Genomic DNA, 27,558 nt, shown 5'->3' with positions numbered 1-27,558 from the left:
GCACAGCCTCAGAGTAAAGGGAAGACCTTTTAGAACAGAGATGAGGAGAAACTTCTTTAGCCAGAGAGTGGTGAATCTATGGAATTCATTGCCACAGAAGGCTGTGGAGGCCAGGTCATTGAGTGTATTTAAGACCGAGATAGATAGGTTCTTGATTGGTAAGGGGATCAAAGGTTACGGGGAGAAGGCGGGAGAATGGGGTTGAGAAACTTATCAGCCATGATTGAATGGTGGAGCAGACTCGATGGGCCGAATGGCCTAATTTCTGTTCCTATGTCTTATGGTCTTATGGACCATTCAGCCCAGTCGGAAACCATCCACGGCATCAATCTATTGAATCTGTACACAATTGTATTTTTGTTTTGGACTTTTAATCTTTGGACTTAACCTATCCTCCCACTTTGTAACTACTTTTGTGTGTGTCCTCTTGGATGTATGTGTATGTGAGAGTCAGAGCATTTTATTATTTTTTATTTAGATTGGGTGTTAAGTACAATAAATACTATTCTCTTTTCTCTGAAAAATTACGAGGAAAGCTGCCTGCGTGTGTCTTTTCCAGTTACAGCAGTTAAACAGTTAAACACTCACTGAATTGGCAGATGCATTCTTTTTTCAAAACCTGTTGCAGTCAAACGAGGAGTGGAAAAAGAGGGGAACCATTCTACCCTTATCACCTGACCATATCAATTCCTGCCTGCAAAATAATTATTTGATTGAATAAGTCAGGGCATTCACTGTATAATTGTTGATGATATGCTTATCATAAATGTAATCACAGAGGAGAGGGTGGGATGGTGACACAGTGAGTTAGTAACTAATGTACCACACTCAGGCAATGACTGCTGCACTGTAGGTAACACAATGAATCAGTACCAAGGAACTTTTGAATGTCACCTTGAGCCACTGATCAATCCACATAGCACATTCTATGTGAATGTGCTGTGGAGTGACACATACTGAGTTAAGAAACAAATGCCGGTGAATTGAGATTTTTCCCACCCAAACACCCTGTAACACATTCACTGACACTCTTCACTCAATTTTGCAGAACCAGATTGCACATTACAGGAGGGAGCAGCAGGGAACTGGCAGGAGACAAGCAGTCATGCATCTCCTGGGCCCCTTAGAGGAGACAATGCTTCAAATTAATGAGCCAACAATGACTGAGGTTGCTGCAGCCAATGTCACAATAAACATCAGGGTGATCATATGTCTCAAGTACCATGTCAAATCCTATTTCACCCTCAACCCACCATCTGGCATGAGGTGTTAAGTTGTAGATGGTTATGAGTATGGATCGCTTGCTGTCCACTCATCCACCCTTTCCTCCATCATCATTGATGCTTTCAGATACCCAGGACCTGCTGCATAACCAGCCAGTACTGTAACCTCACCATGAAGGGCATGAGCAAGTTGTGTAGTAAGCATCAGAGCAGCAGACCAACAGCAGTTTGGAGAGCCACTCTAGCAACTATTGTGGAGCTCCCCCTGAATGGTCCATGCAGCAGATCCATTGTTTTCAGATGCTGATGAATTCTGGTGTCAGTATTGCTCTTATTATGTGTGCATTTTTCATGGGTGTTCAGGTACCAAAGGGAAGTCATGAGCTATGAGTGGAGAGGGTAACCCTTGTCACCAAGTCTCTCGTTCATCTTGGTGGCTGGCATATGGCAGGAACAGCTTAACTGGCACAGGATGGAAACATTATTGCTGTTGCCAGGAAAGCGAGCATTCACTGATTTGATGCTCTGTGCGTGGTTGCTCACCAACTACATGTTAAAGGGGCTGTATCCCTTGCAGTTGTGATCCATCTCCCCACTGAGTTGTGGCTCCTGCAGAGCCACGTGTTTAGGGCCAATAGTTCCCTGCACAATTGGGAATCTCATTACCGTGGCAAAGCCATGTGCTCACTCCTCTTATTTCTCTCTGGTTAGAACTCGGGGCTCCTTTAGCCCTGGCATCAGCAGCACGATGGATCAAAATTTTGCTGTCTAACCTTTCTCAATCTGAGTGATGTTGCATACAATAAGCTTTGATGCTTAACGAAAGGAAAAACGTGTCCTCTTTGTCAGTTGTTAAGTTTCTATATGAGGAGTGCTTCATTTTTCTAAATCAACTCCAAATGGACAAAAAAACTGCCTAGAATTTGGGACTAATGGGTAATTTCACTTTGTGAGTCAAAAGATGGATAGTGAGAGAAATGGAAAATTTCCATAACAGTGTAGTCGGGGGTATTACTCTGAAATTGAGGCAGATGTAGTCTGTTGGAGCAGAGGAGTGTGAGTAGTACTCTATGCCTAACCATAATGCAGCAACTAAACTAGGGATGCTTGATGTGCACACTGGGTACAATAAATGGGAAAACATTACATTTTCCAGCACAGATATCCTGCAGTTCAATAAAGAAAAAAAATCCATTAAAAATATTAAAAGAAAATAAAGTTGAAAATATCATGACCCTTGAGGCAGTTCTTGTGTTCTCTCACTTCTCTCCTGAAGTTTAAAATGTTAGCATTTTAAATGTGGCATAACTGCCAAGCTGAATATATTATGTATGAATAGATAATGAATATATTACCCTTTTTCACAAATGCTGCTATGCTAGCATTTCATTACAATGTTGTTCAAAACAAAAATAGATACACATTCATAGACAAACACTTATCAATCTCACACTGCTACAGCCAAGCTCTGTTCAATTTTGAATTTCTCATCACCCTCTTTGGATGCGACACAATTATAAAGTGTAGATGGGGCCTGGCCCAAAGAAATCTTTTTCTGTTTTGAACCTCACGCCTTCTGCCATCTCTTCCTCCTTCTAAATCCCAGTTAGGTGTCACCTAGGGGGCTTGGGTTTTCTTCAGCATCTGTTGGTAGTTCTCTGGGTATTTTAATGCCAACAGGCATACGGTCTATTGTGGGGTTTAAAAAAGTGGAAACTCAAGTTCAATACCTGAGTTTTTGAGAGGGTAGAATTTCACAAGCTGCTGTGGAGAGGACTTTCCTGCTTCAGGACTTATACTATGCAAATTTCTGTTCCTGCATGTTTGCACTGCCTGTAAAGTTCTTAACCCCTTATTTGCTGGTTCACAGCCCTTGGGTTTAATAGTTCTGTTTCTGGCGCATTAATCATTTTTATCTCTAAGGTGACAGTGCATGATAAATTGTTCTTGAGCCCCTGTGAGGCATCTGGGTTCTCCTCCTGTGCTTTATCTTTAATGGGCTCTGAAGATGAAATGCTGGGTTTAGTTAGTTTTGAATTTAGAATCTGACCATTGAATTCCCAATGGACAATTCCACACTGACTTCGCTTGTATTTCCCTTGTGTTTTTCACAAGTGCTTTTCATCTCAGGGCATATTGCCTTCCTTTTTATATTTACTTGAGGGATGGGTTCCCCCCACCCTTCCCAGTTTGTCCCAAGTCCTTTGGTACACTACTGCTGCAGGTATCTGTCCAGCTTCTGCTACACTCCCCATGGCACTTCAACTAGATGAGGCATCTCCCTTACTTTCTGTTTACCTTACTGGAACTTTCCTAGTCTTGATTTAATTCTTGGGAGAAGGCCCTTGCTAACCATACCCCTGCTGCATTCCCTTCAACCTCTGCTGCTTCTGTTCCAGCACCTTTGTTTTCCTCTGACTCTCTATTTTGGCTTCTTAAAACCCTACGGGCTCTATCCTGGCCTCTTTAAATTCTATTGGTTTTCCTTCAGCCTGCTTAATCCTTACTGGCTCTAACACCATCTGTGGGATCTTTGGGACTCTCTCTACCCTCTATATCTGTGTAGAATTTTGCTTGTTCCCCTCTGTCTCCCCAGTCTCTGTGGACTGCCTTGGACACTTTGGGGATAATAACTTATATCCAGCTAAGTCATCGCCTAACAAAAGGTCCACTCCTACATGGGTAAGCTTGGGATCACACCCACCCTTACTACCCCTATAACTAGCTCACTCTGCAGGGATATGTTTATTAAAGGAACAACTACATGTTCTCCAGTAATTCCCTAGCACACATAGGCAGTCACTCTGCTTTCAATTAGAAAATCTCCATCTCCTAGCACAAGCAAATTTTGCAAACAACTAGTATCCCTGAGGCTCCCTATCTGCACGTATATTCAAAGAAAGTAAATAAATTTACATTGAAGTAAATAAATATGAATATAAATAAATAAATATGATCTGATAGCAATTACGGAGACATGACTGCGGGATGACAAAGATTGGGTCCTTAATATTGGGGGGTACCTGACATTCAAGAAGAATAGGAAGCTAGGTAAAGGTGGAAGGGTAGCATTGAAATCAAACCGGGCATTGGTGCAATAGTTAGAGATGGTCCTGGTTTAGGAGATAAGGATGTAGAATTGGTTTGGGTGGAGGTGAGGAATAGTAGGGGAAAAAAGTCATTAGTGGGAGGGGTCTATAGGCTCCCTAACATTAGCCATAGTGTAGGACAATGTATTGAAGAGAAAATACTGTGCACTTGTGATAAAGGAATGGCAGTAATCATGGGTGACTTTAATCTGCATATAGACTGGAAAAATCAAATTGGCAGCAGTGGCCTAAATGAGGAGCTTTTAGAATGCTTTTGCAATAGTTTCTTAGGGCAGCATGTTCTGGAACCAAGCTGACAGCAGGTTATATTGGACTTGGTATTGTGTAATGTGACAGGATTAATTAATGACCTCAGAATAAGATACCCCTAGGTAGCAGTGGCCACAATATAATTAAATTTCACATCCAGTTTGAAAGGGACAAGAGTAGGTCTAAGACTAGTATCTTAAACTACATGGCAACTACATGGGGATGAAACAAAAACAAAAAATGCTGGAAAAACTCAGCAGATCTGACAGCATCTGTGGAGAGAAAGACAGAGTTAAAGTTTCAGGTCCATATGACTCTTCTTCAGAGCTGTAAAGAAGAGTCATATGGACTCGAAACGTTAACTCTGTCTTTCTCTTTACAGATGCTGTCAGACCTACTGACTTTTTCCAGCATTTTTTGTTGTTGTTTCAGATTTCCAGCATCCGCAGTATTTTGCCTTTATCTATGTGGGGATGCAAGCTGAGCTAGCTGAAGTGAACTGGGAAACTAGACTAGAGGATAGATGAATAGAGAAGCAGTGGCAGACATTTAAGGGGATATTTCAGAGTATTCAGAATAAGTACATTCCTATTATAAAGAAAAATTCTAAGGGGAGGACCCACCATCCGTGGTTAACTAAAGAAGTTAAGGAATGCATCAAAGTTAAGGAAAAAGCATACAACTCTGCGAAGATGAGTGGCAGGACAGATGATTGGTCAGAATATAAAGAACAACAGAGAATGACTAAAAGGTTAACCAGGAGAAAGAAATTAGAGTATGAGAAGAAGCTAACTAGAAATGTAAAAACGGATAGCAAGAGTTTCTACAGGTATTTAAAAAGGAAAAGCATAAGTATAGTGAGTGTTGGTCCTTGAGAGAGTGACAGTGGGGAGTTAAAAGTAGATAATAAGGAAATGGCGAAAGAAATGAACAAATATTTTGCTTCTGTGTTCACTATAGCAGATACAAAAACATTCCAGTGATAGCTGCGATCAGGAGGTGAAAGGGAGAGAGGAACTTGGTGAAATTAAAATCACTACGGAAACAGCATTGAGCAAATTGATGGAGCTGCAGGCTGTCAAGTCTCCGGGTCTTAAAAGAGGTGGCTAATGAGGTAGTCGATGCACTTGTATTAATTTTCCAAAATTCACTAAATTCTGGAAAGGCTCCATCAGACTGGAAAGTAGCAAATATAACCCCTCTATTCAAGAAAGAGGGAGGCAGATAACAGGAAACTATAGGCTAGTTAGCTTGACATCTGTTGTGGGGAAGTTGTTAGAATCAACCATTAAGGAGGTTATAGCTGGGCACTTAGAAGAGCTCAAGGCAATCGGGAAGAGTCAGCATGGTTTCGTGAAAGGCAAATCATGTTTAACCAATTTTTTGGAGTTTTTTGAAGGGGTAACATGCACGGTGGATAAAGCAGAGCCTATAGATGTACTGTACTTGGATTTCCAGAAGGCATTTGATTAGGTCACATCAAAGATTATTACGGAAAATAAAAATGCAAGGTGTAATGGGTAACATATTAGCATGGATAGAAGGTTGGCTGGCTGGCAGAAAGCAGAGAGTACGCATAAATAGATCTTTTTCATATTGGTAGGCTGTGACGAGTGGAGTGCCACAGGGGTCTGTACTGGGACCTCAACTTTTTACGATTTACATCAATGACTTAGATGAGGCGAGTGAAGACATGGTAGCTAAATTTGCAGATGACACAAAGATAGCTAGAAAAGTATGTTGTGAAGAGGACATGAGGAGGTTGAAGATGGATATAGATAGGTTGAGTGAATGGGCAAAGATCTGGAAAATGGAGTTTAATGTGGGAATATGTGAAGTTGTTCGCTTTGGCAGGAAGAACAAAGAAGCAGAGTGTTAATTAAATGGAGAACGGCTGCATAATTCTGAGGTGCAGGGGGATTTAGATGTTCTAGTACTTGAGTCACAAAAAATTAGCATGCAGTAACAGCAAGTAGTGGAGAAGGCTAATGGAATGTTATCCTTTATTACGAGAGGGATTGAACATAAAAGTAAGGATGTTATGCTTCAGTTATACAGGGCATTGGTGAGACCACACCTCGAATACTGTGTGCAGTTTTGGTCTCCTTATTTAGGGAGGAATGTAAATGCATTGGAGGTGGTTCAGAGGAGGTTCACTAGATACCTTAAATGAGTGGGTCGTCCTATGAGGAAAGGTTGAACAGACTGGGCTTGTTTCTGCTGGAGCTTAGAAGAGTTAGAGGTGGTTTGATTGAAGTACATAAGATCCTGAATGGCCTTGGCAAGGTGGATGTTGAAAGGATGTTTCCTCTTGTGGGTGAGTCCAGGACTAGGGGGCAATGTTTTAAAATTAAGGGTTGCCCTTTTAGGACAGAGATGAGGATTTTTTTTTCTCTCAGAGGGTGGTGCAACTTTGGAACTCTCTGCCTCAGAAGGTGGTGGAGGCGGGGTTATTGAATATTTTTAAGGCAGAGGTAAATAGCTTCTTGTTAGGTAAGGGAATCAAAGGTTACCAGGGGTAGATGAGAATGTGGAAATTGAAACACAAGAAGATCAGCCATGATATTATTGAATGGTGGAGCAGGCTCGAGGGTCCGAATGGCCTACTCCTGTTCTTATTTCTTATGTTCCTGTGTTCTAGTTGTTGTGATATTTGAACAAGGGGTCACAACTTTCAAAGCCATAGCCATGGGTTTAACCACAGAGCCTCCTGTTGGTTGACCCTTGTGAGAATGGATGTTATTTTAAAAATATTTTTGGGAATATTGTGTTATTCTGTGAAGAAGACTGTGCAGAAGACTGTGTGTAAATAATTTTATTAAGCTGGGGAAAGGTTACCATTATCAGTCTGGGAGGTTTAACACATGAAAGGAGAGGTGTTAGATTTGTGCATTTGTAATGAGATATTAAGGGGGTTTAAGGTACAAGTAAATAGGCTGGATTTAACAGTTGCATTTTTAGATAAATTGAGAATTTGTTTGAATATTAAAGGGAAGTCAGAGGTGTCAAGAAACATTTTTGCATTTTACAGGAGTTCCATGGGTAAACAGAAGAGGGTATATTACATTTTATTGACCCAAAAGCAGAGACAAAATAGAAACTAAATTAAAGAAATTAAATATTTTACATTGAAAAGGAGTTGAGTTTCAAAGATGTGTGAGAACAATGGAACCTAAGATGAAAGAGGGGGGATGCGGGGAAAGGTATTTTAGAGTTACTATGGAGAGCTTAGGGATTGGTTGGTGGTTTTGTGAGGAAGATCTCCTGGAAACAACTTTAGATGGCAGAAAATGCAATTTGAATCAGCCATTTGTTCAAGCCAAAAAAGTCTTGGGCTGAAAAAAGCAGTCTTGTTCCAAAGTCTTGGATTTCCACAGCAGAGTGGAAGAAAGTTTAAGAGGTCATGTTGCATGCCTTTAATAAAGCTGCTGCAGTTTGCTTTGAGTAATATTACTGGATTTTTATAGTTAAACATCTATAAGGGAGTGTTACCAGGAAGGTGTTTACATGTGGGACTGCCCAAGTAGGGCATCTTTTGGGGGATATTTTGTGAGACCAATTTTAACAGTGTAACTGTAATTTTGTTTGCTCAAATTATCTTTCTTCTTGTCAATAAAACTTTTACTTTTAATTTTTTCAAATCCCAAAAGTGTCACTGGACTGTTTTCTTCTCCTTTTCAGAATGCAAAAAAAGAGTATGGCCTGAAAGCCAAGTTTCCTCTGAGATTTGGTTTGCTCAACAAGCAACATCTACCATCGTCACAACGCCCTGGTAATGCCAACAGTTAGCTTTTAGGTGCCCAGGCTTTCCACACTGGAAACACACTGGGTGTGTCCCGACTGGTTTATTATCATGATCCCTTCTTTTTAAAGTTAGGGGCTAACCTTTTTATCCTCATTACTCTGTTTTTCTCTCAAGCCTGTTTCAGCTTCATCTCTCCATCTCTCCCTAACCTATAAGAATTACCAGATCCCAGTTTACTTTGAGTTGGGGGTCTGTGCTAATTCATAGTTGTCTGCTATGATGTCTGCTTATCTGGATTTAGAGACGCTTTGTTCCTCCATGTGGATCTTTATGGAAAGGGAAAGTTAGTTTTTGAACTCCTCAAGGAGAACCACATCTCTGAGGTTCCCATAGGTAGAATCCATCTTAAGTGCCTGCACCCATCAGTTGAAAGCAAGTTGTTTAATCCTTTCAAACACGATATAAATTTCTTCAGGTTGGTTCCAGAAAGTTCAACATTTTTGACAGTATGTCTCCGGTACCAGCTCATATGCACTCAGGATGGCATTTTTGGACATCTCATAGTTTGACAAACACTCAGTAGGCAATAGGGAATAAACCCCATGAGCTTTTCCTGTTATTCTACTTTGCAGTAGAAGGGTCCAAATGCTGGAGGTTTCAACTGTTTTGCACTCTTTTCAAATAAGATAAAAATGCTTCTACATCCTCTTCATAAATTGAGGTGCCAACTGTGAGTACTTTAAGAGCTCAATGCTCGGCCTTGAATTAGGGGCAGTTACCTCACTAGTGGTGTCTTCACTAGATAAAGTGGACCTTTCTCTACTCAGTTTGAGCTGCCTTAATTCCATTTCCTATGTTTTCCACTGGAAAGTTTATCCTCTTTTTTCCTGGAATGCTCGCTCCCTTTTTTCCTGTCTCTCTCCTTTTTTTTTCTCTCTTCCCTCCTTTTCCCTTATCTCTTGTTTTTCTGTTTATATTTCTTGTACTTGGAATTCGAGCCCTAGTTTCCATTTATCCAGCTTTATCTTTGCTAATGCTACCCTATTCTTTCAGACTCCATACTTGCCTACTGTTCTTCAGGTTCATTTGTAAAATGGCTGGCCGCAAGTTTTAGGATTTCGGTCTTCCTAGATTTTAGACAGACCTTATTTCTAAATGCCTAGCTACGCTCCTTAATTCTTCAATGGATCATCCTCCTCCACCTTCAGGTACCATGCCCTAAAACAGCATTGGCAACCATGAATTTCCATTGGGTTGGCCCATGACAATGCTTGCAAAGTACTATAGTAGTTAGGCTATTGTCTTCTGCAGTATGGCTGGCAAGCAAACTCTCCCACTCTTACTCCTGCCATCAGACATATTGGAACAATTTATAGGCTGTTAACCAAACTGCTTGGCCACATTATAAGCCCACCCCCTATAGCCATGAAGTCCTGGAGTGGGACTGAAATCCAAAGCTTCTGGCCCAAAGATAGGGACGCTAACATTGCAGCACAAGATCTCCTTTCAATGAACAGGGTTTTTAAACTGTCCCAAATTGCTTCACTCTGTTCTAGGAAGGCTATTGGTCTTGAATGTGGACATTTTAAGAGCTCTAGTGCTGTAAACCACAAGAAAACCTGTATGGGAGTTTTTAAATGCTTTTAGTAATCAATTTGATTTCCTGCTTTTAATTTCTCATTGCCTGTGGGCCCAATTGCAGATGCAGTCCCCAAATTTCTGTAACAATTAGAGGAGAGATTGAATGGCTCCCCTCTTTTCCATTCCTTGTTTGACCGTGACAGTTTTTTTTAAGGATATGCTGGCCAATTCATTGAGTGTTTAATTGTTTACATGCTGTGACTGTAAGAGACACAAACAGCAAGATTTTCTTGGATTTTCGAAAAGAAAAGGGAATAATATTTATTGTATTTAACCTGGTCTAAGTGAAATAATAAAAGTACTCCAACTTTACATGCACATGCACTTAGATTCATACACACAAAATAGATTACAAAGTGGGACGATAGATTAAATAATATCTTACAGTCCAATGGAGATTAAAGTTATATGGTTTTTATAGGTTGATGACTTGGGTGGATCCAAGCTGAGTTTGGTGGCCCTTCAGGATTCGGTATCAAGGGGTTTTAAAGATATTGGTGGTCAATGTAACTTTTCTTCCAGAGTCAGCAGCTGCTTGGTTTTTTAGATCTCTGCCTACAACATGTGCATAGTCAAGCAAAAGACAGTGGTCAAACTTGCAAACTGGATCGGGTTCGGGGAGAGAGAGAGAAAAAGGCCCAAAGAGGGATCTTGCCATACCTGTGTCTTTTCTGCTCCTGTCTGTGGCCTGGAGAAAACAATTTCTTAAAACACAAAGAAGTTTAGCTGGCTTGTTACAAGATCCTCTCTCATCAACTGACCAGTGACATAAATATGGTCAAGCATTTACTTTGTCAAAATGCATTGTTTCAACTTGATTAGTTTATTGCTGGGTGAATTCCTCTCTTAGTAAGAGTCCTTCCTCTGAAGTGATTACAAATAATGTTTGTTCCCCACCCACTTGAATCTGGATGTCCTGCAAATGGCTCAGAAGTTGTGTTTCATTCACTTTCTTCTCAGATCTTTGACAGGTTCCTGTAGACAGGTTGGCTCCACCTATTGCCTTTAGAATTTGTCATGTACAATGATACAAATATCCAGCTATATTTGAAGCTGCGCTTTCAAGTCACTGGAAGACTGGTGCTTCAGTCTTTTTAAAATTCAATCAGTGGTGTCCAGCCAGTAAATACATAAAGTCATTTTCGATATAAGCATGGCTTTGCAGCAGTATATTGCCCAGATGAACCTACCCACCCTCCAATAAGAGAAGGAATACCATGGCCAGCCAATGATATATGGTCCAGCCAAAGGCCAAGCTATGCTTATTAACTGCTTGAATTAACATTCATACTCATTCTGACTCTGAGATGAGACTATTGCACAGGTGTCCCTTACATATGTATAACTTACACTACACATTGTGCAGATTCCACATGTTTAATATTTAGCAAGACAATTTCTGTTTACTGGGAGTAAATAGAATTTTTTGGAAATCCATCCCTTACATTGAGTTTAATGAGCCCAGAAAGCATTTGCTGCCAAGGTACCCAGCCGTTGAACCAAGTATCCATGGTATTTGTAATTAATTGAAAGAGAAATCTGTATATTGGTTACAGTTGTTCTTTCTAATTTCTTTATAACTTCTAAATTAAAATAAAAAATAAAGTTTTTGATCGATGTGGGAATTGATTGAATTATAAAATGTGGTTTGCAACGATAGGACTTGATGGGGAAAGGCAACTAACTTGCTTTATATATATATTTTAATTGCCCCGCTGCCGTCATTTAATTACAATGAGAATAAGGTAATGCCAATACTTGAGGGAGTAATAATTGTCAGCCACTCACTGCACACTGCCTACTCACTGTTGGGTGAGTTGAAAACAGATGGTTATTCTTAAAAAAAAAGTTGCAATTTACTGATTATCTTTTCAGCAATTCACAGGCCATGAATATGGAATCTCTATATTAACAAGACACCAGCTTATTGGGTGGACGTTCATTGGTGAGAATAATCAGATCACCTGGTAGTACAGAATTTGAGAATCGCTGAGAAAAGAGACATGTCAAAGCTTTTCGTCTTGCACTCATCAGGACACTTTCCAAGAATACCAATATAGGGGATATTCTTGCAAAGTGCCCTGATGAGTGCAAGATGAAAAGCTTCAACATGTCTCTTTTCTCAGCAATAATCAGATCATCAACATACGGCCACGATTACCTTAAATTATGGATACTTATAATTGCTGAATAACTGAACACGTGCACGTGATAGTCTTTTTAATTGTCTGCAATAATCAGACAATTCTTAATGAGGTATAATGTTACTTTTGACATCAAAATCCAGAGTGTAGTTCACTGTGGCACAATTGGAAGTAGGCACTGACAATTCTCATCTGCCAGGAGCAACATTACTGTCAGGCTTGATGTCCCTAATACCCACTCAGATTTTGGATGAACATGATGACATAGTCCCATACACATTGCTTTCCATTACCAGCAAAGGTCTTTATTTCTTTAAAGTACAGACATTGACCCAACATATATAGATTTACACAAAGGTCAGTTGACTGCAATATACACACACGCACACACACACACACAGGCATACACGCATACACATACACACATACACAAGCACACAAAGAAACACATACGCACACACACACACACAGGACAAGACTATCTCCTATTTTTAATACATTTTCTGTGGCTCAGGAACTATCAAACTCACTAATCAACCACTGACTTACAGCCAAAATCTCAATCACACAGGTATCACATACACAGACATTGCTTAACTGTCAGTCTTATGGCATCTTACATCTTTGTTTTTCAACCATCTGGTCTGATTATCAGAACAACAATGTCTAGGCCGTAAACCATGTCCCCAGATCAAGAGAACATAACAGCCTCCCATCCAAAGAAAATTATTTCCTGAGAGGCATCACTATCCTGCTTCTCTGTAGATAACAACTTTTCTTTGTGTTCACCATGTTCCATTTTATGGGCTCAATCAATAGATACTGGTACATCCAGCATTTCTCTGCCTCTGTCTGAACGTGTATCTAATATCCATCCCCAGTTTGCTGCCAGAATCATTAGAACATAGGAGCGGGAGTAGGCCATTTGGCCCTTCGGGTGAGATCCACTATTCAATAAGATCATAGCTGATCTGATTGTGGTCTCAGCTCCACTTTCCTGTCTGCCCCCCCCCCATAACCCTTGACTCCCTTGCCTAACAAAAATCTGTCTAACTCCGCCTTGAATAAATTCAAAGACCCAGCCTCCACTATTTTCTATGGAAGAGAATTCCACACACCAACGATCTTTTGGGAGATAAAGTTTCTCCTAATCTCTATCTTAAAAGGGGCACCTCTTATTTTTAAACTATTTCCCCTAGTTTTAGTCTCCCCCACAAGAGGAAACATCCTCCTGTTATTCACCCTATCCAGTCCCCTCAGGGTCTCTTATATATTTCAATGAGATCACTTCTCATTCTTTGAAACTCCCATGGGTATAGGCCCAACCTGTTCAACCTTTCTTCATAAGACAACCCCTTCATCCCAGGAATGAGCTAACTCAGAAGCACCTCTGAACTGCTTCTAAAGCAATTATATCTTATTAATCATTTACAGTTAAATGCCTACTACTTAGTAGTCCATTTCAAAAGTGACAACAATACTGTAACTTTCTATCTGGCCTTATCTCTGATGTGCAGCTCTTCTATGCTTCCTTGTACTCTCCTAGCTAGCTGGTTGAATTCTGCTCCTTAGTGGTTTACTACTCTCAGCACTTGTATTGAAGGCAGCTGAAGCTGAACCAAAAGAGGAAATAAAAAGTTAGCATGACTGTGATATTTGACTGTTCATTAATCAACAGCGGTAGCCACAAAGGTATAAAACCAGCAAATGTAGTGTACAAAGCTTTCTAGTCCCTCAAATACTTTGATTTTAAATAGAAAGTATCGAAATTGGGAAGTAACTGGCTCATTTTTGGGACTCACATCTAAAATTCCCTGCCAGCCAGCTGTTAAGTTAAAAACTATAGATCCAGGCCTACAAGTCGCTGGGTTTCAGCACCTTTATGTTTAATTAGTAGAGTTAGTTTTATATTTATTAAAATAAACTGCAAAATAAACTCATGATTTCAGCACAGATTCCAGGCAAACTTGCCACACAAAATCCAATAAACTATATTCTTAAATGTTCAGCTGACAGCTGACATCTCACTTACAGTATCCTAATGGTTCATTAAAGCCATCCACCAATGAATTATGAGAGGAGTTGTACAATTAAGCACGCTAATCTTCAGCTATCCTAGTCTTGCAGGGTTTACCATCAGTTTCAATTCTCAAGTGTGGTTTATATTCTGGGAATTATAGCCAACACATCCTCATTTCTAACTGGGAGACGTGATCTTGAATTTGTGATTTTTAACGCATCCATCTCTCATGTTTACAAAGCCATGTTATTGTCCTGCCTGCACACTTGAGGCAATTTATGATTAGCTACACTTTTATTAAAATCTTTTAACAAACCTGTTAACAGGGCATCAATGGAATTAAAACGCAATTCCTTCGGCAAACCATGTCCACTTTACCTTTTGCGTATAATTGCTTTGCTGGATTATAGTATGTTAGCTCAGCATCTTTAAACACATAACATTTTCAATGATTTTTAATAAACTGGATGGAATTAAGAAGTATACTTGTTACTTGGAATGACAGACAGGCCTGATGTGCAACACAGCTCTCTTTGCTGTTGAGCATATCAGTTATTGACGAGAGGGTTGTCATTGGAGGGGTTAAAGATATGTGGTACATTTAAAGTCATGTTTATTTTAAGTACAACTATTTTATCAGTGAGATGATGGGTTGAGCAGGGTTTTTTTGTACCATCAAAGTGAGCGATTCAGCTTGTAACAGTGGAGCATGTTAGGAGTGAAGTTTCGATCAGTCAGGCACGCAATTATAAACCCTTTTGGGCAGTCCAGCAATAATACAGTGCAATACCATTTGAATAGTTAGGATGGTTGGATTACATTCTTCCACACACTGAGCTGGATTTTACGATGGCACGTCAATGACGGGTCCCGCACCTGGAAGTCAGCGGAGTTCCGACTTCTGGGTTCGCTATTGTTGCACGCACGATAAAACACTAATTCCTGCCGGTTAGTGGCAAGGGCGAGTGACAGACAGTCATCCTGCCCAATGAGTTTCTGAAGGTGGTCGGTCGTCTCTGGGGCTTATGGTCATGGCCCAGCGGCAGCCAAACCTTTAAAGGTCTCCTGTCAGTAGTCAGTTTCAGGCGAGCCCTCAAATCATCCAGGAGGAGAACAAAGTTTTTATCAGTGAGGATTTTTGACCTTTGCTGTGGATCCAGATAGGTAAATGTTAATTACTGCTTATGTCTGTCAGCCATCTGTAGCCTCACAGTAACCCAGATTTTAATAAATCAGCAAGTCTAGCAGCTTTAGATATTGAGTACTTGTACATTGATTGTATCTTTTCATGCATAGAAGTCTGCACCATTTGAGCGAGGAGCAAGGCACTCCAGAAGGGCAAAGCTGGCCCCAGGTTCACTGACATGGCCCTTGGTGCACTCCTCCACACAGTGGAAGCCAGCAGTTGCCAGCTCATTCGAGTGATGGGAAGAGGAGGAACCATAGGCAGACGCATGCTGCATGGGAGGAGGTGGCCCAGGATGTCTCGGGTATTGACGTAGTCAGGAGGAGCTGGTCACAGTGTCACAAAAGAGTCAATGACTTCATGAGGCCGGCAAGGGTGAGCATGGCATCAGCGTGAGCAAAATGTGTCCCGTGTGAGACGGGTGTAGAAAGCGAATGCAGTACGTGTTCATGATTATCAGCTCGACCACAGTTGCATCTTTGCACAGGTGAACACCTGTCCTGAACCATGCCATGGATCATTTCAACCAGTTTCAATGTTAAAGCAAAATATTGTGGATGCTGGAAATCTGAAATGAAAGCAGAAAATGCTGGTAGAAGTCAACAAGTCTGGCATCATCTGTGGAGAGGGAAACAGAGTTAACTGTTCAAATGCAGACGGCTCTTCTCAGAGCTCTGGTGAAGAGTCATACAGACTCGAAACTTTAACTCTGCTTCACTCTCCACAGATGATGCCAGACCTGCTGACTTCTACCAGCATTTTCTGTTTAATGCAGTTATTAATTTGAACAGTAGATGGTTGGCGTGATGACATTCTGACACCCGAGCATAGGCATCAGCCGGCCATGCGCTGATCTGGTAATGGTGTTGAGACCTGACGTGTGACTAGCTGAGATTGTCGATGCCAACTCTATGTTAATTCTTTTCAGGAGAAGTGAGCCAAGAAACCCGTACGCGCTCCCCACAGGTAGAATGGCAAGACAGGAGGTCCTGATGCAGTTTGAGGGACAAGTGCTGTCTATCATAGACAATGAGAGTTCCAGGAGTATAGGCAGTAGCGAGATTGGAGGGAGGCCTGGTTCTGCTGAGATGGCAAAAGTATCACACTAGGTGACACAATGAGATGGTCAGTGTGGTTTAAATGTATAATGGAAAAATTCACGGTGTTTGGTGCTGGGATTGCACACTCTGGATCCTTGACAAGTGTCATGATTGGAGGGTTCACATCTTCGTTCATGGATGCATTGTTTGCGTGGACTTCATTCATGCATGTCTGGCCATGAAAAGGTGCATGTGAGTCAAGAATTAGATGTGATTTGTTAAGTAGTATGATAATCGATGATTCCCCCCCTTAATGATTTATATCTGTTACAGGAAAAGCATCTTAGCTCAGCCTCCATTCGAGGCAATTCAGCAACATCCCTCCTCCTCCTCCGAGGAACCCTCAGAGGGTGCACCGTCACATCCTCTCTCGGCACCCAGCATCATCACAGATACTGGCACTTCGGCAGGGTATAGCACGTCGACCAGGAGTCATGTATACACTGTGAGGTCACTTAACAATTGCAGTACAGCTGCCAGAGAGTGTGGTGAAACAGGCCTCGGGCAGTCGGAGGAGTGCCCGAGGTGATCCAGAGTCTGATTCCAAGTCGGACAATGAGCATCTGGAGTCATCCATAAACAGCAGGTTCTGGATGCGCAGCACGAAGTCCGTGAAGATATGGTTGGTATACCAGAGGGGTTGGGTGCTCTGGCCCGTACTGTGGAGGTGTCCATACAGGCAATGAGCACTGCGATCACCCATTCTCCAGACCGCCAAGCCTCCTCCATGGACAGATTGGCAACTGTCCTGGAGGTGCAAACCGAGTGCAGATGGGATTGTCGGGATGCGCTCTGACCTCCATACCATTGCCCTGGCTCTGAGCTCAGGGGCTCAGGCCCAGGGCGATAGAGGAATTGGGAGCTTGGTCGCCCACCCAGCCCCTGAACCTCACCGGTTGGCAGGGAGGACCAACCTGTCCTAGTTGTGGAGGATGAACAGCTGCTACCTCCAACTGTGGGTTCCTCTCATGGTATTTGTGAGAGGGACAGCATCTCCTCTGTCCAACAGCCATTGACACAGGCCCTGACATTGCTGCAGCATCTGGAGCACAACAGTCTCCTGAAGTGACCAGCACCTCGAGGCCTAAGCCGCGCAGAAGGTGCCCGCCGACGTCATCCAGGGCAAGGGAGGTGGCAGATTGGACACCTCACTCCAATGCAGCCACAAGCAAGGGGGGAGCACTGCACTGGAGCATGCATAAAGTTTTTGGCCATATTCTCATTAGTCACGAATAGGGGCACATGGGTGAAAACTATCATTGACGATGTATTTTGTTTGTTAATCCTTGTGATTAAACTCCAAGGTCACATTTTCTTGTGTTCTTCTTCATAGCTGTGAAATGTGTGACTAGTGTCTGTAGGTGAAGCTAGGATTTCCACATTTGTGGGAGGGCTGGAGTACATGTGTATTCTTGTGGATGAGTGGAGAAGTGTGGCATTTAAGGTCTTCAGAGTTGCTCACTGTAAGTGCGAAATGGAGGGATATATTTCCTGACATCTGTTAAGTTGGTGTATTGTGGGGCTCGACACAAACCGTTGCCTTATTAAGGCATCCCCTGGTGTCATGACCATCCACCCAGTCCTGGGCAGAGGCACTCACAGCAGCACCACCATGCTCCATTGCCTCATCTTCACCATCGACCTCAGATGACAGCTCCCCTTCTGGCTTCCCATCATCCTCCAAAGTAACTCCTCTTTTAATAGCAATGTTGTGGAGGACACGGCAGACCATGACAATCAAGGAAACCCGTGAGGGGGAATATGTAATGCACCTCCTGAATAGTCCAGGCATCTGAAAAGCATTTCTTAGAAGGCCAAGTGTCTGCTCCACTGTGGCTCTGGTGCTGGCGTGACTCTCATTAAACCTCCTCTCTCCCTCAGATCTTGGGACCCTCACAAGTGTCAGAAGCCATCTCTTGAGAGAATAACCCTTATCTCCCAAACACCAGCCCTCCAATGCATGTGGGCTGGTAAAAAGAGACGGAATTTGTGATTTCCTGAGGATACATGTGTCATGGCTGATGCCTGGATATCTGGCACACACCTGCATGACCCACTGTTTGTGGTCGCAGGCCAGCTGAACATTGTTTGAGTGGAATCCCTTTCTGTTGATGAATACACAGGGGTATCCTGCAGGAGACCTGATCACTGTGTGGATGCAATTGATGGCTCCGTGCACCCTGGGGAAACTAGCACTGTCTACAAATCCTCAGGCCCTCTCCATCTGGCGTTGGGCATCAATGATGAAAGCTATGAAATTGCCAGCCCTCCGGTACATTGTATCAGTAAACACCTTGATACAGTGGTGTGCAGCCAGCTGGGTTATCCCTGTCGGGTCCGCAAATGCTGCCTGAAATGAGCCTGTAGCAAGAAAGTTCAGCGCCACTGTAACCTTCAGGGCGAGAGAGGCATCGGTTGGCCTCCAAGGCAGTTAGACGCAATCTCTCCAGCCAGCATTTCATAAAGGGATGTGACAGTTCCCCTTGAGAGCCTCAGTCTTCTTTGGCACTGAGTTTCAGTCATTCAGAGGTAACTGAACACCTGTACACCTTTGGTGCAGCATAATGTCTTCAGCAAGGAGGCTCTTGAGGCTGTTACTGACCATCAGGACCTGGTACTACTCTGTCCCCATCCTGAGGACCCACTGCTTCCTGGGCCTTCTTCTGATTTCTAACTCCTCTCACCCTTCTCCTCCTCCTATTCCTCCCAATCCTCCTCTGCTCCTCACTGGAGGTTGCACATCCTACTCAGGCCCCAATCTCCATCTGTGTATGAGAGTTGATACCACTTAGCCCTGGTTGATGGAGAGAATGTTAAATGAGGTTTCAGATGAGCTGTCTCACTGAGAAGAGAGTCCTTCTGAAGGGAGAATATCCAAAATTCTGCAATGCCCGGTTAAATGAGCACTCCCTGCAGCTAGAGGTTTCTGAACGGCAAGTCTGAGACTCTGCTCTCAGTTGCAGTTTAAAAACCTGTCCGAATAAGCCTGGCCTTAAAAAAAAATGGCTTTCACATTTGATGTGAATCAGACCTTGAAGGCGTTTTATTGCCTTCAGTCTGTATGATTGCACCAAGAGTGTTTGTTAATTGTGTCAATAGGCATTTAAATTGAGGTTTGAATACCGCAGGCAGGTTCCTGGCCTTTTGAACTGCCTGCACATGGTATTACAAGAAACCAGTTGTGGACATCGGGAATGGCGCCTGACGTCATCACACCAGATAACACGTTCTGCGAAGTGGAAAATGCTGCCATTCACGGAGCATAAAATTCAGCCCACTATCTTGCAGTGAGCCTGTTTTAAAGGAATTTGATATGAGTGTGTTAAATAATTGTACAATAACAGCACACTAAATCAATGTAATGGTATGTACTAGTTGCACAGAGTTATACTGCTAACATTGCATCAAATCTGGTTAGACAAAGTGGAGTTCCAGGCATTTACATATATGGGCAGAAATCTGCTCACCAATATCCAAGGATTAAAAAAGAGATGATACAGATCGTAACTAAAATTGTTTTTTTGAAGTGAAGTCTATTGTTCTAATAACACCTTTCATAAACTCAGGATATCTGAGAATTCTTCACAGGCAATGAAGTATTTTTGACTAGTAGTCACTATTGTGTGAGGTCTTATGGTAATTCAGTAGCATCTCTACTTCAAGGTCAGAAGCTCTGGGTTCAAGTCTTACTTCAGGACTTGATGGCCATGGAAGGTACCAATGTGGCCAAACAGGTTGATTATCAGCCTATAAGTCCTATTGATATGCTTGCTGGCAGGTGGTAAGAGAGGGGGAATCTCCTGGTCGACCACACTGCAGAAGGCAATGGCAAACTACTTCAGTACTTTGCCAAACATAATCATGGACCAGTCCAATGGAAGTTAATTGTTGCCAACACCCTCTTAGGACATGGTATCATGATGAAGATTCATTAAAATACTGCATGCTAATGCAGCAGCCAATTGGCACACAGCAATTACAACACAGTTATTTCAGCTCCAGGACATCACTGCAGTAGTTCCTCAGGGTGGTGTCCTCGGCCCAGCCATCTCCAGCTGCTTCATCAATGACTTTCCTTCCATCATAAGTTCGGCAGTGGGGATGTTCGCTGATGATTGCACAATGCTCAGCACCATTCGCAACTCCTTAGATGCTGAAGCAGTCTATGTCCAAATGCAGCAAGACTTGGACAATATCCAGTGGCAAGTAACATTCGTGCCACATAAGTGCCAGGAACAAGAGAGAATCTAAGAGAGAATCTAACCATCACCCCTTGACATTCAATGGCATTACCATCACTGAATTCCCCACTGTCAACATCCTGGGGGTTACCATTGACCAGAAACTGAACTGGACTAGCCATATAAATACTATGGCTACAAGAGCATGTCAGTGGCTAAGAATCCTGTAACTCACCTCCTGATTGCCCAAAGCCTGTCCACCATCTACAAGGCACAAATCAGGAGTGTGATGGAATACTCCCCACTTGCTTGGATGAGTGCAGCTCCAGCAATATTCAAGAAGCTTGGCACCATCCAGGAGAAAGCAGCCCACTTGATTGGCACCACATCCACAAACATTCACTCCCTCCACCATTGATGCACAGTAGCAGCTGTGTATACCACCTACAAGATGCACTGCAGGAATTCACCAAAGCTCCTTCGACAGCACCTTCCAAACCCACAACCACTGCCACCTAGAAGGACAAGGGCAGCAGACACCACCAGGAAGTTCCCCTCCAAGTCACTCATCATCTTGAATTGGAAATATATCGCTGTTTCTTCACTGTCGCTGGTTCAAAATCCAGGAACTCCCTCCCTAACAGCACTGTGGGTGTACTACACCATATGAACTGCAGCTCTCCACCACCTTCTCAAGGGCAATTAGGGCTGGGCAATAAATGCTGACCCAACCAGTGAAGCCCATATCCCACGAATGAATAAAAAAACCAAAAATAAGATAAATGACAAAACCCCGAATCCCTGTATAGCTTAGCACAGTGTCACTTTACTCCCAACATGAAGACATTTTCTGGTTGTAATTATTGGCAAATGCAGCCTGAGTACTTTATAAAACTACCTTATGGAACTGTAAAATGCCATTCTAAATAAAAGATAGTTACCAAGCTTTGATCAAAGATTCTCCACGGCTTCGGGAGTAATGAGGAGGAAGATTGCAAGCTTTTAGTGAGGCGTGTAGCTTCAACAAGACAGGCAAGAATAATATGATAAAAACAAAAAGCTAAAAGCTACTGCGGATGCTGGAAATCCAAAACAAAAACAGAATTACCTGGAAAAACTCAGCAGGTCTGGCAGCATCGGCGGAGAAGAAATCAGTTAACGTTTCGAGTCTTCATGACCCTTCGGCAGAACTGAAGCATGGTTAGGAGAAAGGTGAAATATAAGCTGGTTTAAGGTGGGGGGGGCGGGGGGAGAGAGAAGTTGAGGGTGTGGTGATTGTGGAGATACTCAAGGTACAGCTCTAGTGGGGGTGGGGTGGAAAGACTAACAAAGTTTTAGTTTTAGATTTAAAAATAATGGAAATAGGTGGGAAAAGAAGAATCTATATAAATTATTGAAAATAAAGGGAGGGGGGAGAAACGGGGTGGGGATGGGGGGAGGGGAAGTTTAAGATCTAAAGTTGTTGAATTCAATATTCAGCCCGGAAGGCTGTAAAGTGCCTAGTTGGAAGATGAGGTGCTGTTCCTCCAGTTTGCGTTGGGCTTCACTGGAACAATGCAGCAAGCCAAGGACAGACATGTGGGCACATGTCAGACATCTTGAGTGTGAGCTATACCTTGAGTGTCCTGTCTTCCATTCTTAATTAGCACCTTTCTTAGACAATATCACCACCTTCTACACCTCTTTGATCCTTTTGTCTGTGACATCTTTTGATTATCTGCTCCTATCACTGCTTGCTTATCTCCACAATCACAACACTCTCAACTTCTCTCTCCCCCCGCCCCTCCACCTTAAACCAGCTTATATTTCACCTTTCTCCTAACTATGCTTCAGTTCTGCCGAAGGGTCATGAAGACTCGAAACGTTAACTGATTTCTTCTCCGCTGATGCTGCCAGACCTGCTGAGTTTTTCCAAGAATAATATGATCCCTGTTGTGTGTGTAATAATGATATAAAGGCACCAATTATTCATAAGGGATTGTGCAAACACATTGAGGGTTCATTTATTCATTCTAGGTAGATGTGAACAGATATACATGGACAGAAAGGTTGAAGATATCAGCAGCAGTGTTATGTCTGCTGTGTTCTGCTCTAGGCTGAAGTGAAACTGAGTCTGGATTACATGACGCACTTCCCTTAAATGCATATTACAACATCCCCCTTCCTTTTAAAAGATATTATTCCCCGCCCCCCCCCCACCTCCACCCCTTCCAGTGAAATATAACTATTTACAATACACGTTCATGTTCATGTTACCTTTACATAAGTGTACATGCCCGGTGAATCTATGAGTCTAAAGCGTAAGGATAATTTACTGGTAAGCTCAGATCTTTCAATGGTAACCTTGTCTGGAGATGTCACAGAGATCTGTGGGATTGTCATTCTTGGATGTTGTTCCTTGTTATGAAAGTATAACAATTTTCATAATATTTTCCTGGTTTGTTGTAAAGTAGGTTTATGGCTGTGAGTGTAGAGGGTTCTGTATGTGTGACTTAATTACATTTGGAGTCAGGTAGACTGCAAGTTTGAAATCATCAAATGAAGCTAGGTGCAGAAATGTACTTGAAATGCTAATAAGTAAACTTTAGCGTGCAGAGTGTGAAGGGAATTTGCATTTTTAGATAAGTGAAGGGATTGCTTGCATTTCAAAGGGATGTTAGTCTGTTTAAAACTAGCTAGATAAGCAAGGCTAATGACTGTGTTTATTTTTCCCAAAGGTTACTGACAATATTAGCAACATGAAAGTTTTTGTATTATTTGAAAGGTACAGTTCCAAAGATGTATGGAACAATGAAATTTACATATTAAAGAAAGAGAGAGAAACATATATAAAGAAGAATGAAAGGCTATGTTGGGAGCCATCTGGAACTAACAGGAGTGGGTGAAACAGCCTTGAAGAAACACATCCAGCTATTTTTGTATAAGCCTGTTATGCCCAGTAACTGAAGTTCGAGAAAGCCATTTGGAATTGCACTGTCAATTGGATACTGTGTTAACTCGCTGGGGTTTTTAAAAATTTTAATTTATTTTAGATTGGTGCCTTAAAGGGGGGGTGTAACCGGGAGTCAGGTTAATTAGGAATTTTAGGAGCTGTTATAGTATTAAGTCCTCTTATGTATGTGCTTGAAATCTCTTATTTGTTAATAAATATTTTAATTTTTAAAATAACTAAAGGTCTTAGTGGACTCATTGCTTCTGAATTCAGCGTACACGTTTTCTCGTAATAAATACAAATTTCAAAACCATTGTGATAGCGTGGCCAAGTTTCCCTTGTGGATTTGGTCTGCCTGGCACACATTATCTGCCACATCATAACACCCTGGTTGCATTTGGGATCTTGACCTCAATGCAATAGGATTGTACAGTTGTTGAGGATCTGGAATGGATCTGATTGTCCTTGGTTACACCTCACTGTTGCGCTTGTGTGTAATGACTTCATAGGACCTTGGTTCTGAACAAATTCTTTGTCACCTTGGCTTGTTGCCATATACCTTCTGTTGGATCCTGGATGCAAACTTGTTGTCCCAACTATAAACTTGGCAAGTCTGTACCCGCATTGTTATCGTGCATGCTGGTCATCTTCTTGCAGCTTTAAAAGTTGCTCTCTCATTCCTGAGAGAGTAGAATGGGTAAGAGTAGATAAATTGGTTTGCGCTGGTCTGCCAAACATGAGATCTGTCTGTGATGGAATAGCTGCACTTAAGGGTATTGGTCTCGGATGTAATATTGCTATGTGTAGATCTTTCTTGGTCTGTCTATATTTCTAGGGATCTCACCATGCAAATTAATCATTCAGCTAGGCTGTTAGATCTAGGGTAATGAGGATAAAGTAGTATGATCGATATTCTACTTCTCACACATATCCTGAAATGGCTTACCAATAAATTGCAGGCCATTACCCATGATGATGTCTCTAGGCATGCCAAATAAATTGAAAATAGCACTTAGAGTGTGTGGGACAGTTGTGTTTGATGTATTGTGCAATTGTTGAACAGTGAGGTACTTGGTAAAGCAGTTGATGATGATGATGATGATGAAGTCAGTGCCATGGGTATGAAAAAGAGGTAAAATGCACTTTTGGACCAAGAATGTATAGGAGCATCATATGGAATCACTGGTGCTTTGTGCTGACTTGATCTATGCTCTTGAAAGCCTTGCATTTCTTGATGACGACTTCAACGTCATTGTTCATACCTGGCCAGTAGACTGTCTCTCTTGCGAGTCTTCTTCTCCAATCTATGCCCATGTGTGAGTGATGACATTGTTGAAGAATATCAGGTCATAAAGATTCCAGTATGATGACATGTCTGTCTTTAAAAATGATTCCATGTGAAATGACAAGCTCGTCCCGGTAAGGCCAAAATAGTCTGAGTTCGTGGTCATGCTGAATTGAATCAGGCCATCCTTGGATGATAGTTTTCCACACTTTCTGGAGCCTGGAATCTTTCACTGTTCCTTCTTGTGGTTGCTGACATTTGCATTGCGCAAGATGTACCAGAACAATTTGAAGAACATCTTCAACTTCGATGTCAATGAAGTCAACTCGTAGATCTAAGGATACATCTTCTGTTTTCATTGGGTTAGGCAATCTGCTAACTGTGTCTGATGTGACCATCGAGTTGCCTGGCTTGTACCTAATCCTACAGTCATAACCTTGAATCTTTATCAAGAGACAGTGCAATCTTGGCAGTGCACTGGAAAATGGTTTTCGCCAAATCATCTCCAGTGGCTTGCGGTCAGCCTCTACCACAAATCTTTCGCAAAATAGATAGGTATGAAGAAACATCATTCCAGACACTAAAACTAATGTTTTCCCCTCAATTTTTGAGTAGTTGGATTGTGTCACAGGCAGAGATTTTGAGGCAAATGCAATTGGTTTGCCTTTTTGTACTTTGCATGCTCCCAGGCCTTTCTGTAAGGCATCTATCTCCAGGATAGTCATCTCCCATGGATCGTAAAATTGCAATGTTGATGTTTCTGATAATGACTGTTCCAGTGCTTTGAAGAGGTATTGATGGTCTTCATGCCACAGGAAAGGCAGATCCTTTCTCAACAATTCCCTTAGTAAGGATGATTTTTGAGCGAAATTAGGAATGTATGGGGATGAGAAATTAAAGAGGATAGACATCTTTGAAGGTCATACTTATCTTGAGGAGTTGGTGAGGCATTAATATCCTCTATTTTACTTGGATCTGGAAGTATGCCAGCACTGGAATAAATAGAACCAAAGAAATTGATCTGCTACACGTTGATGGCACATTTCAGACTGTTGAACACCAATCCTTCAGTATGTGCCGCTTGCATCAATAAGTGCAGATTATGGCCATGTTCTTGCTTTCTTCTGCCCCAACAGCAATGTCTTCAGCGATACAGATGTATCCTGTACAGGGCATGTAATGGGCGTCCATGTGAGCTTGAAAGAGATCCTGGCTAACAGATAGTCTGAAAGGGAGTCGTTGAAAACAGTATCGTCCGAATGGGTATGAAATGTAGTAAGCTTTGGGACTTCTCTGCGAGATGTACTGCCCAGTAAGCATGCTTGGCATCAAACTTCAAAAAGAATTTTGCATCTGCAAATCTCAGATTTAACTCTTCTAATGTGGATCTGGGTGTCCTAGTGCATGAATCACAAAAGGCTAGTATGCAGCTACAGCAGGTAATTAGGAAAGCTAATAGAATGTTATCATCTTTTGTAAGGGGAATTGATTACAAAAGTAGGGAAGTTATGCTTCAGTTTTACAGGGCACAGGTGAGATCACATCTGGAGCAGTGTGTACAGTATTGATCTCCTTATTTAAAAATGGATATAAATGCATTAGAAGCAGTTCAGAGAAGGTTTACAAGACTAATACCAGAAATGGGTGGGTTGTTTTATGAGGAAAGGTTGGAAAGGCTGGGCTTGTATCCACTGGAGTTTAGAAGAGTAAGAGGCGACTTGATTAAACCTTCAAGATCCTGAGGGGTCTTGACAGGGTGGATGAGGAGAGGGCGTTTCCTCTTTTGGGGAAATCTAGAGCCAGGGGTCACTGTTTAAAAATAAGCGATCACTCATTTAAGACAGAGATGAGGAGAAAGTTTTTCTCTCAGTGGGTCGTGAGTCTTTGGGACTGTCTTCCACAAAAGGCAGTGGAAACAGAGTCTTTGAATATTTTTAAGGCAGAGCTAGATAGGTTCCTGATTAACAAGGAGGTAAAAGGTTATCGGAGGTAGGCGGGAATATAGAGTTGAGGATACAATCAGATCAGCCATGATCTTATTGAATGGCGGAGCAGGCTGGATGGGCTAAATGGCCTACTCCTATGCCTAATTCGTATGTTTGTATGAACACAGAAGTTTAACCTGATCATGAACTTGTCTTCCAATTTAGTCCATATCTTTTGGTGATCCTTTAGCTCTTCTTCTGTTAATCCTGATGTATTCAGCCTATGTAGACCTTTATTCGCAATTGCTAGGAGAATTTTTAGGGCTTGCTTTCTGGTTCAGACACACCTGAATCAAGAAACCATAGCTCTGTACGTTGTTTAAACATCCTGAATTCAGATAGTAGGTCAGCTGCAACCCAATTCAAACTGGAGAATTTCGTGGACATTTTGAGAATATTTCTTTGACCTCCCTTTTCCGATAATATCTGGATGAGTGTCACTGTAGCTGCTTTTGCACACTTTTCCAAAGCTCCACCTATTATAATCGCAAGCTTTGTTGGCCTGATATTTTTGACATATTTTTGTTTGACGGTCCCTCGCTCTCTATCGATCTGGGCCACACACTGGTCACTCACTTTCCCTAACTGAGTTAACCCGATGCTGGTCCTCTCAACACACTGTCCTACTCACAAGAGGGATATGTCTGCTTACTAGCTCTTTATTTGAGCACTATCCAGGAACTGTGTCTTCAAAGCTTTCCATGGCATGTGTGTAATTATGATGTAGAGGCACCAGTCGCTTATAAGGGATTGTACA

The sequence above is a fragment of the Cetorhinus maximus genome, chromosome 13, assembly GCF_964194155.1.
Source record: "Cetorhinus maximus chromosome 13, sCetMax3.hap1.1, whole genome shotgun sequence".
Taxonomy (NCBI): Eukaryota; Metazoa; Chordata; class Chondrichthyes; order Lamniformes; family Cetorhinidae; genus Cetorhinus; species Cetorhinus maximus.
Note: the sequence above shows the minus strand (reverse complement) of the source record.